Source organism: Bos mutus, chromosome 9 (genome assembly GCF_027580195.1).
Source record: "Bos mutus isolate GX-2022 chromosome 9, NWIPB_WYAK_1.1, whole genome shotgun sequence".
In the NCBI taxonomy this organism is placed as follows: Eukaryota; Metazoa; Chordata; class Mammalia; order Artiodactyla; family Bovidae; genus Bos; species Bos mutus.
Window position 1 is genome coordinate 75,541,872 of NC_091625.1, and position 14,341 is coordinate 75,556,212.

A 14,341-nucleotide genomic window follows, 5' to 3' on the forward strand; every position below is an offset into this window, starting at 1 on the left:
ATGGTGGCTCAGACCAAGATGGTGCCAGTAGTGCTGGTAAGACGTGATAAGCCTCTGGATATGTTTTGGAAGCAGAGCTAACCGAGTTGGCTATCAGATTAGATGTGAGAACTGAGAAGGGAAGGAATCAGTGGTGAATCCAAGGATTTAAACCTTAACCACTGGAGGTAGAGATACCATTAACTGTAAGAGGAGAAAATTGGGAGAAGTTAGTATCTTTTTACTGAAGAAGGAACTGAAACTTAAATAGAAAGTGAGTTGTTGGAGCCAAGAATCAACTCAAGTAAGGTCATGTTTCCAAGCTCACCTCTCTGTCTCTCAGCCTAAAGCATATTTAAGAAAGAAACAGAAAGGAGTACACAGGCAGAGGGGCTAGACAGGGCTCCACACCATCCTAGGACCTCCCTGGTGGCTCAGATGGTAAAGTGTCTGCCTACAATGTGGGAGACATGGGTTCAATCCCTGGGTCTGGAAGATCTCCTGGAGAAGGAAACCCACTCCAGGATTCTTGCCTGGAACATCCCATGGACGGAGGAACCTGGAAGATTACAGTCCATGGGGTCGCGAAGAGTGGGACACGACTGAGCAACTTCACTCTCACTTTCACTTTCCCCACCATCCAAAAGCAGAATGCTCCCATGAAAACTTTCATAAGCCAAAATGGCATAAAGTGCAGATGCAATTACCTTAGGACACATCATGCCGATGGATGCACAAAATAAATTGAGATAAAGCACAGGTGCTCACTGACACACTTCATAGCTACGGCAGCTTGATGCTGAGACGCCAAGAGTAGTGTCCAGGGAAGGTGCTTGGAAGTGCCACTCTCATTGCTTACAATGCCCACTGTCTCTACAATGGCTCACTGCAAAACAAACGCTGAATGCTATTTTCACTTTTCGTCGTTTTCCTTAAAAGCAAAAATCCTGTTGAATTTCTTTCAGTTAGCAAAGATGGGTACCATTGTAGGTCTTTCATAAAAGCAAAGTGGCATAAAATGAACTTCTGAAAAGTGGGGCATACCTGTATACAGAGAGCAGCTTGTTCTGATTGCCATGGGGAATCAAAGATTTCGTAGAGGAACACTTACAGCATGGCCTCTAAGGGTGACCAGCTCTGGAGATGGGAGGAGATTCCAGAGAGAAGGTGGCATGCACAGAATTGAGACAGAGAAAATGTAGGGAAAACTCAGAGTCACCAAGTCAGCACATCCGAGGGCTGGGTTACACCATTTCAACCATTTTACTTTAGCTCAACATTTGGCTTAAATATCTTCGGACCTCAATTTCTCTTCCATACAGACCCAGAGCATTATGCAGAATTATAAAGAGTGAGGTTTTATTTTCCAGGTGAGAGGGAATCTTTCAAACAGATTTTGCTTCCTGTGCTTCTGGGCACTGCTAGTCTGAAACAGCAATTAGAGACAGGTAACTCCTGCTTCCTCAGCGATGGCAAGCAGATATCCCAGGTCAGATGCTGAAATTATTTGTAAACATGAAGGTTATTTGATACCCTGAACTCAGCACTTCTTGGTTTTTATAGTGCACAAGAATCATGCAGAACCAATTCTGATTTCACGAGTCTGAAATGGGGCCAGACTTGAGAGTCTGCACTTCTATCAAATCCCCCAGTGATGCTGCTGCAGCTGTTCTGTGGACCATTTCTGAGGAACCAGACCTCAGCGATTTGTAAAGTGCCCCAAAGCCAAGATTACACAATGGAAAGGCCTAGAAATGAGGACCTTTGGAGTCTAGGCCTGGATGTTAAGTAAATATCATCTATCAGACATTTAACTTATTTTGAAGAAGGGAAAGGTATCAAGTTCAGCTAGTGAAACTAGGAAATATTAAATTCAGGAAAACCAGAAGGGCATCTTCAGACGTTAAGAACTTGAGGAGAAAAAGACAAAATGAAGAGGAAGAAATTGCAGAATATTTGCCTCCCTTCTATCTCCAGAGCAAGAAAAGCCACAAATCCACAGGAATAGCAGGAAGAGCCTGCTGGGCTTTGATCACATGGAGCAGAGGGAAAGTTTGACACTGGCCTGGGCATGGGTGACCCCTGCGACCTTTGTGATGGGCGCCCCTCCCAAAGTAGGAATGCTGTAAAGGCAAGAACCACTTGAAAATGAAATGAGTGGTAACTAGAGGTGGAAAAGCTTGTTGTCTAGGCAGTTGTTCTTTGAGAAAGTTCCCATAGGTATTTGGGACATGTTTGTGTAGCGAGGGTGAGGTCGTAAGAGGAAGAATTTAATTATGTAAAACGATTTCAGGGCGGTTCAGAGCTTCTGCGTGGCGTGCCCGTGTGACTGTTGTCAGTGACAGCTTCAGGTATGCTGTCAGTAACACTGAGGGATGGAGGAATCCATGCTGCCTCTTTTGCTGTCTTGTCTTCTGCTATCACCGCACGGAAGGAAATCTACAGCTCCATGGCTCCTGCCACCTGTTACTATGCAACTGTGGGCCATTAACCAAATTTCAGAGTCATTGTCTCATCCACATGGTGAGTGGTTCTCAACACAGACCAGCAGTTACAGGCCTGGACTTGGGAGCCAGACTTCCAAGGTTGCAAGCATCATCCTTTGTAGCTGTGGGCCTTGGAAAGTTCTTTACCCTCACTGTGCCTCAGTTTCCTCATCTCTGCAAATGAAAATATGAGTGGTACTTACCTCAGGTCATTGTTTTGAGGATTAATTGAGTTAAGAGTTGCAAAGTGCTTAGACAGGGCTAACACAGTAAGTAGGATACAGGTATGAGGACTCACAGACCCTTAGAGGTCTATGGACATCTTTTGCAAAGGACTGAAGTATTTTCTACATCTTCACCTTAACTCCAGGTTGTTATTATTAGTTCATCTTAGGTCATCCGGATAACCACCTCATAACTGAGGACTGACTTGCTATTTCAAGGCTCTCATTGCACCTGAGTGCTGAATGGGGAAAACCTCTTAGGAGTTTTAGTAGAAAAGTGGTGGCAGATGCTAGGCACCTCTCCGCTCACAGCGGAAGCAGCAGACTGAGTTTCGAGACTTGGTTTGGGGGCAACGAGTTCCATTGTCCGTGACAAGTTGATGGTGAGTCTAGATGACACCTTTGCACTACTTGTTTACATAGTTGTGAACACAGAATGAAAACATTTTATTCCCATTTCTGGCAGTAATCAGTCTAAATGCCTGCTTCTTATAGCCAAAAATTGCTGCAGTCCAAGCCTATCTTCAAGTGAACAGCTTCTAGACAGCTTTCTAGAATTACAGGAGTCCCACTTTTCCAGGGTCTCTTTCCTTGGTTTGTTACTCTTGGTCAGCCATGGTAGAAACTCTTAAATGAAAACTTTCCAAAGTAAACAATTCACAAGTTTTAAACTGTACTCCATTCTGAGAAGTGTGCTGAAATCTCGTGCCACTCCCCTCCCTCCTGCCTGAGACGTAAATTATCCCTTTGTCTACCGTACCCCTCTCAAACATATTAATATTTCCATTTGTATTGATGCATTTCAGAGAAATAAATCCTGTATTAAGGTGTAGGTTGGCCCATAATATCTTGCTGCTAAATTGTGTGATTTATTTTTGAGAACCCATGAGAGTTTTTCTTTTACTTCCCAAAGAGACATCCATTTTGTATTTCATGAAATGTGCACATGTTATAGATTATAATGACTTGCTTGTTTAGCAAATAATAACTGAGAGCTCAGCATGGACCCAACCCAATGCTAAGTGACCAACCAAAAAAGCTATGGCCCCTGACATCCTGGAGATTACAATCTCATGAGAAGCAAGACATAAATATATAAACATATAAACACAAGGATATTCTATGAGGAAGAATTCTATGAGAACAGGGGCAGGAGCATAGGAACTTAATTTAGTATGTAAGTTTAGAAAGGGGCTTCCCTCATGGCTCAGATGGTAAAGAATCTGCCTGCAATGCAGGAGACCTGGGTTTCATCCCTGCGTCAGGAAGATCCCCTGAAGAAGGGAATGGCTTACCTAATCCAGTATTCTTGCCTGGAGAATCCCATAGACATAGTGGCCTGACGGGCTACAGTCCATGGGGTCCCAAAGAGTCAAACACAACTGAGCAGCTAATACTTGAGGGAGTAATATTTGAACTAAGACCTAAAGAATGCTTTCAAAAGTCAAGTGATGGATGGGTGGAAGGATTTCTTGGCAGAATTGAAAGTAAAAGTCTGTTAGTTACTCAGTCATAGAGAAGGCTGCAAAATGGAAAAGAACTTGGCATGGTAGAGAAGTAACTGGAGGCTCAGCAAGACTAGAGCACAGTGAGAGCTCTCCTTGAGGCTGGGGAGAAGCCAGAACCAGCATGAGTTTGGATTGTATTCTAGGGTCAACTGAAGTTTTCGGAAGCTTTAAACAATGGGGTGAAATACCACTTTGACTTTTGTATGAAGAATGGATGACCAGGCAGGAGTGGAAAAAAGAGCTTAAAAAGCCACTGCCGTGGTCCAAGTAGTGTCACCAGGTTTCAACATTTGCATAGAGAAATGATGATGGCTTGGACTTAGGGAGGGTGGTAAAGAAAAAGGAACTTGATTTGAGATCTGTTTTGAAGGTATAATCTGCAAAACTTTGTTTCTTATTCCATTTTGTAGAGGATAAAGGACTTGTGACACGAAAAGATGGGAGAGGAGGCCAAAAAGGATGTCAAGACAACCTATAGGGGTGGGATGGAGTGGGTGGTGGGGGGAAGGTTCAAGAGGGAGTGGACATATGTATACCTATGGATGATTCATATTGATGTATGGAAGAAATCAACACAATATTATAAAGTAATTATCCTTCAATTAAAAATAAATACATTTTTAGAAAAGAGTGAAAGGTATTGTACAACGAATCACTCTATGGTACAACATTCCCACACGGAAGAACTCACACACCAAACATTAGTGGTAAGTAACAGACCGACTCATGGAAGACGGGATAGCTTCATTAAAAATAGAAGCTTCTGCTGGCAAAAACAGGAAGTAAGGCCATGAGATTTTCTGTAAAACTTACCTAGTTTAATTTGCTGCCATTTAAAATAATTAATGCCCCCTGGTTTTAGAAGTAGAAAAGAAAATTCTCTAGAAACAAATACAAAATCTTAAGGTCTACACAAGCCAGTCTTTTGGTGTCAACTTTCTTAGCGTGAAGAGATAGCTATAGTCTCTTGGAGAAGAAAGACCCTTCATTAGAGATGATCTATGTCTTTTCAGAGGTCTTATTGATTCAGAAAATGACAGAGCTGGGATGGAAAACCTGGGGAACCTAAGATATGAATTCTTAAATGAATTAAGGTATTAATGATCAGAATAGTCCAAACTATCACTTTTCAGCTTCAATAATTGCACCTGGCTGTCTGTGCTCCCAGAATCACTGAAGAATTGTTCCATGCTTTACTTGAACTGTTTGGATGTGGTCAAGGGCTTTGAAACAAAGTCTTTAGAATTTAGACAGATTAATAAGATTATAATTACAGGCATTTCTTCAACAGTCTTTCCTGCCTGGAGACCCTGAAATGATTGAGAAAAACTTTCTACTATAACTGCTGTGCTGTGCTTAGTCGCTCAGTCATGTCCAGCTCTGTGGTACCATGGACTGTAGCCCACCAGGCTCCTATGTCCACAGAATTCTCCAGGCAAGAATACTGGAGTGGGCTGCCATTCCCTTCTCCAGGGGATCTTCCCGATCCAGGGATCAAACCCAGGTCTCTTGTGTTGCAGGCAGATTCTTTATCATCTAAGCCACCAGGGAAGACTTAGTATCAATTATATGTCACATGACTTTCTAGCTGAAGGTGCCTGCAGGTGAAAACAAAATAAGGCAGTGAGAAGTTGGCCTTGGACATATTGAAGCTCTGTTTATGGAGATGTTGCTTAATGGTTCAGATGTTGCTTAATGGTTGCTTAATGATCATCTGGCTCAGAATTCAAGTTCCACTCCTATCAATACCAAATTTCTAGCTGTGAGGTCTTAAACTAGGTCTGAGCCTCTGAGCCTCAATTTCCTCATCAGTCATAGGAAGATGATCTATAATTTGTCTGGGTTAAATGAGATACTGTTTACAAAAGGCTTCCTCTGACGTGCTACTTCAGTGTTCGCACAAACATGCACACTGAGTAACTGGGCTAAAGGTGGTGTTTGAGTTTTTAGCTCTTCATGAATGAACCGCAGGAGGATGTGGTGACTTGATAAATGAAGTTATCCTAAGAACCAATGTTTGTACATAATTATTCATTAAAAATTCCTGAGTTGTGTTAAAACTTAAACATAAGAAATATGAAAAGACCTATCTTGCAAAGGAGCTGATGATACTTAGATCCTTTTGATTCTAATTTATAACTTAGCTGATGGGTGACATGCACATTCATGGTGCTTATCCAATTTAAAGATTATTTCAGAAACTTGTATGAGCAATAGGTGATGGCTCATATTTTTTCAATTAATTTAATATTTATTAATTTAATAAATTAATTTAATATTTATCAGGTGCTTGTGCTTCCCACGAGCACCTGTGGGAAGAATGCAAAAAGCCAGAAATATGATTGCTTCTACCCAAGTAGCTTTTAGTCCAGTAAAAGACGCAAATATAATAGTCAGAAAATAAACCAAGTGTTGAGTCTAACTGAATTTAAAGCTTTCTAATGCAGGTTCCAAATTGGAATGCTGGAGTTATAGCCTAACAGCATTCTTAAGCGTCAAGAATATGCCAGAAGTAGAAACTCTTCCTGTGGCCTGGTGCAGTATGTTACAGGCCAGGGAGCAGGTTTTAATAGAAGAGGCTCCAAAGGTATGACAACAGTCGAGGGTCAACTTGGCCGATCTTAGAGAGAAGGATGAATAATAGGGGCATTTCTTTAGTGCACAGTCTGATTTTTAGGAACTCGTTTCATAAGAGATTAGACATATGGCAAAAACTTATCATTTCACTCCCTGCTTAAATTATCTTAATGCTCTCCAGCACAAAACCAAAGTCCTTAGAAAGCATAAGGATTTTTCATGGCTTGGCCCCTACTTTCAGAACCTTGAATCAACAGTGGCTTCAACCAGTGCTTCTCAAGTTATACTGTATTCAACAGCTTTTGATCACTGCTGCTGCTGCTAAGTTGCTTCAGTCTTGTCCGGCTCTGTGCGACCCCATAGACAGCAGCCCACCAGGCTCCCCCGTCCCTGGGATTCTCCAGGCAAGAACACTGGAGTGGGTTGCCATTTCCTTCTCCAATGCAGGAAAGTGAAAAGTGAAAGTGAAGTCTCTTGATCCCATGGACTGCAGCCTACCAGGCTCCTCCATCCATGGGATACCCACTGGAGTGGGTTGCCATTGCCTTCTCTGTTTGATCACTAGGGCGTCTTATTAAAGGTACGTTGTGGGTTAGGAAGTCTGGAGCAGAATCTGAGAAATTCTTTTCTAACAAGCTCGTAGGTGATGCTGATTCTGTTGGTATATAGCCTACAATATGAATAGCAATACCTTCACAGAATGGAATTTTCCCTCCTTCACAAAAACAGAGAAATTTGAAAGTATCAATAGATTTGGTTCAGATCAACAAAGTCAGTGCTCTGGGATTAGCATGTAAGGAATATGACCCACAGGTCAAAATCTAGCCCACTGACTATTTTTGTGAATAAAGTTTTGTTGGAACACAGCCTTGATCTCTCTCTGTTTTTTGTTTTTGTTTTTACATATTGCCTGTTGTTGCAATGGCCTCCCACTCCAGTACTGTTGCCTGGAAAATCCCATGGGTGGAGGAGCCTGGTAGGCTGCAGTCCATGGAGTTGCTAGGAGTCAGACACGACTGAGCGACTTCATTTTCACTTTTCAGTTTCATGCATTGGAGAAGGAAATGGCAACCCACTCCAGTGTTCTTGCCTGGAGAATCCCAGGGACGGGGGAGCCTGGTGGGCTGCCATCTCTGGGGTCGCACAGAGTCGGACACGACGGAAGCGACTTAGCAGCAGCAGCAGCTCTTGCATCAGAATGGCAGAGTTGTGACGAAGGCCATGTGGCCCTTACAACCAAAACACTGACCCATCACCTGGCCTTTTATGGAATAAGTGTGTTCCCTTCTGCCTTAGACGTTATATTCTCTCTGGACCTTGGTCCAGCACGTCTCCCAAACTCAGTGAGGACTCTGCTGACAAGGAAGAAAGGCAGGAAGTAACCATGTCTGTAACATGGCTTCTCTCCCTCACATCTTACTGTCCTGTCCTCTAATGTTCAACCCATCCTTCTGCCAGGGAACATGATTGACAGTTCCCCAAGGGCATCAAGCTTCAGTGCAGCTTCAGAAAATACCCAGGATGCTTTGAGGACAGTTAGAAGACCACTGGCATAGAATATTTGCCCAAAACAATGTTAAAAGGCTTACAGGCTGGACAGGTTGTTAACGGATTGACGAGGAGGATGACCTCAGGTTCACAACTAAAGAGTTTGGACTTAAAAGTCAGTGAGGGACCTTGAAGGATTTTAAAGCATGGGATCAGGTTATTGTTTTATAAAATCTTCATATGTTTTATATTGCTTTCTATCTTTATATGCTTTATATTGTTTACACAATTCTGATAACATGTAAAATGGCCCCTTGTATTCGTCTGCTCAGGCTGACATAACAGAATACCATAGAGTGGGTGCCTTAAACAACAGAAATGTGTTTTCTCACAATTCTAGAGACCAGAAGTCCAAGACCCACTTATTGGAAAATTCAGTTCCAGGGGAGGCCTTCTTTCCTGGTTTGTAAATAGAGCTACATTCTTACTGTGGCCTCACATGACCTCTTCTCTGTGCTTAAACAGAGTGGGGGGAATCTCTGATACTTCTTCCTCTTCTTTTTGGATTAGAATTCTACCTTTATGACCTTAGTTAACCTTAATTACCTTCCTTAAATCCCCATTTCCAAATGCAGTTACCTTGGGGATTAGGGCTTCAACACATGAATTTTGGGGAGATACAGTTCAGTCCCCAACAGCTAATGGGAAGGGAAATTTAGGCAAGGAGGTAGGTAGGACCACCAGTGAAAAATGAGCAGCTGAAAATGCCGCAGCCTGACTGAGAGCCGTGGAGGATAAGAATGGAAAGGAAGCAAGGAATGGCAAGAGCAAGAGCATAAAAAATAGATATTTACATCAGTAGGTCTTGGTAAACTATTGAATTCAGGGAAATACCCTGACAGCTCATTTAGACTCTGAAGATTAGGTAATGGAGCCAGGGTTAACAGGAAAATGAAGATCTGGAAGCAGGAACTTCTTTGGGCAAATATGATGTTTTGGGATCTACTCAATCTGAGATACTATGGAGTTAGCCACATATACTTAGAAGAAGATTAATTCCTCTTCTCTTAAGGAAATAGCACCTTTTGTCAATAAGTTGTTGTTATTGAGTTTTTTTTTTTATCATCACATTTGCCCCTTGAGACTATTTACTCATTTGTTAGAATATCATCAGGTTCTTCATGATGTAAGCATCCACATGAGCTCTCTTATTCTGATCGGTGGGAATGATTCTATCATCACAACATGTTACAGTAACATTTAAGAAATATTTAGTAGATATTCATTTGTGCATGCATTCAAGCGATAAATATGTAGTGAATATCAACTTATTGAAAGATAAGAGTTCTAGACAGCAGGGGTTTAAAGATATCTATCTAAAAAGGAGCTAACTCTAAGCTGAATTGAAAGTGAGCTTAATAGTTCTGTTCTAGGAGTGCTTACTCATTTTCTCATCTAAGCTTTCTCTTTCATCAGTTTTCTTTAACTGTCAGAAAATGAGGTAGCATTCTGAGAAGGATCTAGGTACACCACACAAAAGTTCTAGAGAAGGCTGACAGAGGAAACTAGCTTGTGATGGTATTTCTGGAAGCTGATTTGACAGCCCTGCCCAGTAGGAGCGAGCTCTTTAAGAAACAATCTGAAGATTGGGCTGCAGACACAGCACAAATCTATGATAACTGTCTTATGCATGTTTTACCTGTGATGACCATATCTTCATGTGAAGGGTGTGGTTTTACCATAGCCTGCCTTGTTTAATCATCCTGAAAAAGAACAAGTCAGAGCAAAAGACCTTCAGGATCCTTCCAGCTGTTTCCTAGGATTCATTCTTGCTGATAATATAGCCTCTTCAAAATACTCTTTTAACTTGAAACTATGAATTCCAAACACTTTTAATGATACCTTCTGCCCTTTGTAGCCTACAGGATCACTTGTGGAGGCTGTTTTCCCTCTGTTAGCTGTGGAATTTCCTCTCTTGTATGAGCTCTGTTTTTGAGTAAAATAAACCTAACCCAGTGCCTTTGGACTATCTGTACTTTCAAATCAACAAATATTTAAGCCTCCCCGTGGCATGCATGATCTTAGGCCAGGTGCTATGAGTTACACAAAGATGAATGTGACTTGGACCTTGTCCTTAAATATTCAAACCAGCAAATGACAAAGAACACAATTACATGGCTGGTCGTTAAGCTCTGGACTTAGACAGACCTGGGGTGGAATTTCAGCTTCTCCACTTATCGGCTTAAGCAAGTTATTTCAATTCTTCTAAGATCCTGGCTTTTTTTCCCCCCACAAATGTTCGTGAATATAATATCTGCCTCCTGAGACTGTTGCAAGGATTAATTAAATAATAAACCTAAAAGACAGTGCCTGACACACAGAAAGTGCTTGATGCAATTTAGTCTTATTATTTTTGCTATTATCAAGAGGATATTTAGACTTGTCCTTCTGAACTCCCTTCCCTTTATCCCGCTTTTTTTTTTCCCCCACTGTACTTCTCAAATTGCATGGAATTCCCCAGTTTTCTTTTAAGAGCAGAGAGAAAAATGCTGTGCAAAGGACCTGGGATTTGAGCAGAAGCCTGACTGCAGATATCCAGGTACCATGAGAGATGATGCTGTGCCTAAGGTTATCTGATTCAGTCCTGTTGTTACACTCTCCTTCCTGACCATTAAGAATCTTGTAGAAAAGAACCAAAAACACCATCATGCAGCTGATGATGGATCTCAGGGCATTCGCTCCATAAATGTTTATTTTCTATATCTCTGTGTGCCCGGCCCTGAGTCAGTGCTGGGGACAGAGCGGTGGACATGGCAGCCTAGGGCTCTGGCCTCATGGAATACACAGCCCGACAGTCAGCAAACAAACTCCTCAGGACAAGCAGAGCTCCGGAAGCAGACAAAGCTGGGCTCAGCCTAGGCTATGAGGCATCACCATGACCTTCCACCAGGGACCACATCACAAGTCTCATGCACAGGCTGGTAACTCTCCGTTGCCAAACTGGAAACACAGAGTGAAATGAATAATTGAAAGCTTCAGATCTAAGCAAGGGATTAAGCAGTAGGATATTGAAGTCTAATTATATCATTGTTTTTAAATTGCAAAAGAATGCGGGCTAAGGGGCAGTTTTAAACTCTCCAAACTATTTTTCTGACCAGAAATGTTAGTTCACCAAAAGTCATCTGGCAACTAAGGGGTAACTGCTGATATTTCCTGTACCCTGCCCCAATTCTCAGGATGACAATTCTCAGGAAACCACCAATGTAAAGTAAACCATGAATTTGATCTCAAAATAATGTAGCACAGTTGGAGAGCACCGACTTCAAGTGAATGAAGGCTCTGAGGTGCTCCAGATTTGCTTAGTTAGAGAGCCTGAGCTGGTCTCCATGAAAATGGCAGTTCTAATGGTCACAAGGGTTTGCAGCTGCTGTGCTGTGTTTAGTCGCTCAGTTGTGTCCAACTCTTTGTGACCCGTGGACTGTAGCCCGCCAGTCTCCTCTGTCCGTGGGGATTCTCCAGGCAAAAATAATGGAGTGGGCTGCCATGGCTTCTTCTTCAGGGGATCTTCCCAACCCAGGGATCAAACACTTGTCTCCCTCAATGCAGGTGGATTCTTTGCCGTCTGAACCACCAGGAAAGCCACAAGATTTGCAGTAATTTTATGTAAAAATAGCATCCATCTGGCAAGGATCTGAATGCCATCCCTTGAGATTCAGGAAGTCATGACTCAAATCACACAACTTGGGTGGGCGTCAGGTGGGGGCTGAACCCTGGCATGAGGATATCTTTCCCCCAGGAATGAGTCGAGTGCTGGGTCAAGGCCCAGCTGACCTCAGATTCAGAGCCTCTCAACTGACTCACTCTGTGATGGTGGAGGCTGCCCTCAACCACAACGTGAAGATGTTCCAAACGGTGGGTGAAGCAAACCTCCGGGCAATTCAGGATGGGCAAGGCTGGGAGTCCAGGCAGTGGTAAAAAGCCCTGCCATTTGTTGAGCCATTACTCTGGGTCTAGCAGAGTTCTATCAATAAATTCCACTAGAACTCCCTGGTAACCATGATGCTAAGAGGTTAATGTGTGGGCAGTCCTGCAGGGCAGGGAGAAAAGAGCTAGAAAAATAAATGTAGTTGGAGGGCTTAGGTAAGAATTCAGACACTGAGACCAAGGGAAAGGTATATGAATGAACCGGTGCTCTCAAAGACAGATTAGTAGTCTGGGGGATCACCCCAACTCAGGGGCTGGGTTAAGTGAGTCAAGACAAAAAAGAGCAGAGGGGAGGACAAAGAGGGCTTTGGAGAATGAAGGGGGAGCCAGAGGTTGGTTTGGGTTCTGGGTTCCAGCTTCCAGGTCTATCTCAGAGAGAAAGAGAAACTCACTCCCTACCAGTTGCTGCATGCCTGCCAGGCTGGAAAGCGGGCTTAGGCTGCTTAAGTACGTCTTAATCTATGACTCAGGGTCAGCAACTATGGACAGCAGAGAGGACAGGAAGGAGGTGAGACAGGCAGGTTGTAAAAGGCAGCACAGTCAGTTCAGTTCAGTCGTTCAGTCGTGTCCAACTCTTTGCCACCTCATGGACAGCAGCACGCCAGGCCTCCCTGTCCATCACCAACTCCTGGAGCTTGCTCAAACTCATGTCCATCAAGTCGGTGATGCCATCCAGCCATCTCATCCTCTAGTCGTCCCCTTCTCCTCCTGCCTTCAATCTTTCCCAGCATCAGGGTCTTCTCCAATGAGTCAGCTCTTCGCATCAGGTGGCCAAAGGATTAGAGCTTCAGCTTGAGCATCAGTCTTTCCAATGAATATGCAGGACTGATTTCCTTCAGGAGTGACAGGGCTGTCGTTTACTGGAAAGGCAACCCTGATTCCCATGCAAGACTTAAACATTTCTGAGGAAAACTTAAGATTACCTCAAGCTTTTGCAGAAAGTGTACTTTCATTTTCACCAACAAACATTCTCTTTCCCCAACTACAAATAAATGTCTCTCCCTGTCCCTTGTGGGACAGGCAACTGGCAGCAGAGCAAGTCTGCTAGACTTGAGTTAGCAGGAAAGGAAAAGAACCACGGGCTTGTCTATGAGGTGCATTCAGAGAGCATGGTGGGCAACACAGAGAAACGACAGGGCTGCTCTGAGGCCCCCTCCTCACTCCTCACTGAGAAAGAAGTATGGTGAGTGGCAGAGGAGGGGCCCAAGCTGCCTGGGCTTTAGGTTTAAGACCAGCCCTGCCAGCTCCTAATTTATGAGGTCTGGAGCAACAGATCTGCTCTCAGCTTCTGTGTTTGCACCCCTAAAATGAGGGCATTGTGTTTTATGATGCTGAGGATCAGATAAGACTGTGAAAAATCCTGGTCCTCCCCCAGTTCCCATATACCTCAGCCAGAAACCAGGGAGTCAAGAAGATGCCCTGCTCCCTTGTTTCTCAACTCCTACCATTTCTCTCTTGAATTCATCCCTTCCTGTTCCTCCCTATTGCTCCTGTCTAAAGTTAGGCTCTCATGCTCTCTCACCTGGATACACTGGCTCCTGATGTCTACTTCTATCTTCCATGTATGCATCAGCCTCATCCACTCACATCAACCATTAAATAGCTTCTAAGGAGGAGGCATTCTGGCTTTCTCTATGCCTCATCTTGGTCAAGCACAATAATATGGAATAGACTACCCCTAGAATGTCTGAGAAATAAGTAATAAATAAGTAGAGGAATGAATTCACTGGACATATGTGCAAACACCTTTCTTATGAGATAGTATAAGAATGCAAGATATTCCTTTCTTTTTCATTTCAATAAACATGGATATTTACTATGAACCTGGCACTGTGCTATTGGAAGATATAAAGAATTAGGTATAACCCCTGGACATTCAATTACCACCTAGTGAACAAAGCAGGCTGTAGTAGTCAAAGTCCTTGAGAGAAACAGAACCCATAGGAGGCATATCTCGTAAAGAGATTTGTTTTCAAGAATTGGCTTACACAACTGTGGGGCCTGGCAAGCCCAGAATCTGCAGAGCAGACTGGCAGGCTGGACATGGGGGAAGGAGAGATGCTGCTGCTTCTGTCTGAAGGCAGTCTGGAGGTGA